Source organism: Etheostoma spectabile, chromosome 9, assembly GCF_008692095.1.
Source record: "Etheostoma spectabile isolate EspeVRDwgs_2016 chromosome 9, UIUC_Espe_1.0, whole genome shotgun sequence".
In the NCBI taxonomy this organism is placed as follows: domain Eukaryota; kingdom Metazoa; phylum Chordata; class Actinopteri; order Perciformes; family Percidae; genus Etheostoma; species Etheostoma spectabile.
In genome coordinates this window covers 23,642,141-23,645,129 of record NC_045741.1, presented here as the reverse complement: position 1 = coordinate 23,645,129, position 2,989 = coordinate 23,642,141, and positions in this window count along the sequence as shown.

Here is a 2,989-nt window from a genome sequence, read left to right as displayed (position 1 = left end):
CGCAGGATAGAATTTCAATCAGAATAGGTCACCTGATAGTCTGAAAAAAATAATACCTCATTTAAAAAAAATAATACCCCTGAGACTAAATTTAACACTTTTAATGGCCTTAAATTTGACAATTTTGATTTATCACTCCTACTTTTTATACTTTTTAAAAACCCCGCGGACACCCTGTAATAATAACACGAATGACAACTCCGAGATTAATAACACACTCTAACACTGATCATGTTAATAGAGACACAGGTGATCACTATACAGCTTCCACTGTACTTTTCATCCATAAAACAACACGATGTACCAACCTCCTTCTTCTGAAAAAAGACCACCATGCGGACTCGATGCGCTGATTCGATGTTGAGGAGCCGTAACTGTGGCTAGATTGAGCCTGCATAGTGGTCCATATTGGCGCGTGACAGAGGGTACATTGTCTTGCTGCCATGGTCCATTTTCTGTTCGAGGTCAGTTCTCAATCCATTGTAACCCCCACCATACGTCTTCGCACAATTAATATAATTGTGAGCAATGACGATGATTATTGTTCGTTTGTCCACAAACAACCACATTATTTTTCCTCCTCGAAACGCCATCGATACTCTGAATAGTGCCATGCCAAAATGGTTTAGTTTATCATATCCTCTACATGCCATATGTAGTGGGGACCCTGGAGTGATACGTTGCTCTGTAACCTCCCTGCGTGTTCTCAAAGCCGCCCTCCCTGATTCCGCGTGTTTCAGTAGCCTCATCACGTTTAACTGCGAAGCCTGTGCTTTTGTTTTGAGAACTTGACACATAGTCCGATAACCGAAGAGTTTCCCTGGTCCCGGGGCCAGCTCTGTCATAATGGCAAACGCCTCCCTTCAGGGAGTGGGGTCATAGTTGTGTCTTCTGTACAGCCCTGCTTTCTTTTACACGCGTAATTCAGTGTACGCAGACTCAATGTTTACGTTGTGAAATGTCTACGCGATACCAGTATCACAGTCTATTCATGTCCGGCCATCAAAGTATTGCTTATAGCAACGTGACCTCGTCATTTGTTTGGTCTGCTCATATTTGTGAAAAGGGACACCAACCCCCCGTCTTTTCCGGTTCAAAGGCGACGGACCAGGGTCCTGTTGCTTCCAAACAAAGTAGACATCCAAGATACCAGGATAATGTGAAAAACGCTCCACTGACTAGTGTGATCTCCTCAATCGCGGATTTCATCGGTTGCAAAACTTTTTGTGCCGAGCCAGGGAATTAAAAGGGGAAGCTATGTCAGCCAGTGGTAGATAGCCTGGGATAATGCACGTTCATGGCTTCCTCCATAGACCACCCGTTATCGATCACAGATTACTGATGCAGAAGTTAGAAGACGCATGCGCCATCTGTTCCCCCTGAACTGAGGCACACTTCTAATGGACAGTCTGACGCGATGTGAAAGAATAATGTACACAGGCAATACGCGCTCTTTATCAAACGGAGAGAAAAGCGACAGAGTGGACTCCGCCTGAAGGTCGTGGGGGTGTAAAATATAGCCTTTTGGCCTCAAAGAGAGCAGAGGGAACTAATGTTCCTCCTGGAAATGGACCCTAAGGACTTTAGGCTCATTTTCAAACCCTTATTCCAACGTGAAGAACAGGTTTTACAACCATGCATAAATCTTTATAAGATATTCCTAATTCCTTTGTACATTAATGTTCCTGCCCAGAACAATCATATAGGGACACAACCTAGAAAAAAAAGAAGTGGACTCCCCAAATACACGCTTTGAGCATATGTAAACATATTCTGTTTTTTTATTCTCTGACAAGTGACCGCTACCAAATAAAACTATTAAGAGCATCGTTGTGTTCCCTGTGTGATTGAAGTAAACTAACACTTTTATACGTCAAAGGCCCTGTTATTAGTCCGGTTATGTGAGACTTAGTGAGAAGATTATGGAACCAATATAAGCTATAATAAAACCAGGACTTAGGCGCCCACTTACTTTTAGGGTCATCCCAAACTACCCTTTACTAGTGAAGGACAAGCACAAGAAAATGAATCATGACTGTATTGGTCCTCTGACCAGTTCTCGCCATCATTAGCATCTGGAACATTGCTACATCAATATCATCACACTTAATCTCCGGAGCATGGCCTTAACCTAAGCTTAGAGTCCACTGACCTGCGCTGCGCATGCTTTACGTTTACAGACGATAGCTGGCACTGACGGGTGACCGCACAGGTCGCCGGCGCAGGCACGCGGCGCCCGTGGCTCGACAGCAGTAACCGTCCCACCGTAAAAGTTCCCACTCCGCATCAGGGTGCCAGTTCTCAAACTTATTTCTAACCCATCTCAACGAGCTGTAGTAAGGGTTTTAATCAACGTCATGAACATAGTGACTAGGCTAATGGCTGTTTAATAAAATTAAACGGAACACCATGGAAGATAGACAACGGAATAACGTTAAACCCTTTATTTCGGATTCAGAGCAGCAGCCGATTGACCCAGGATTATCTTAGCCCTCTTGTTTACCTCTCTGGACCCGGCTACCGCACAGAATCATCTCCATGGGTTACTTGGCTGGGTTTAATTCACCTGGTTTTGTGCAACCGAGTCCAAGCTAATTCATCAGGATAACTTGAATATCCCGGCATCCCCTTATCCTAGTTTCGTCGCAAACAGTCCCCCAGTTCTTTTGTCCAAATCCGCGACGATTCCTGTCGCCTTGGATGGCACTACCCTTTCCCCCCTTTTGGTTAATGTCCGTTGTGTTTCTCTTTCTTGTGGTAAGTGTTTTCTCTTGTTGTGGTTGTGGTTTTCTCTTTGTGTTGTGTTTTCCTGATGTGCCCGTGTGTTTTCCTCTTTTGTCGTGTGTTTTCTCTTTTTGTGTTGTTTGTTCTCTTTTTGTGTTGTGTTTTTCTGATTGCTCGTTGTGTTTTCTCTTTTTTCAATCAATTCCTTTATTTATAGTATCAATTCATAACAAGATTATCTCAATACACCTTTAAAACAAATTAG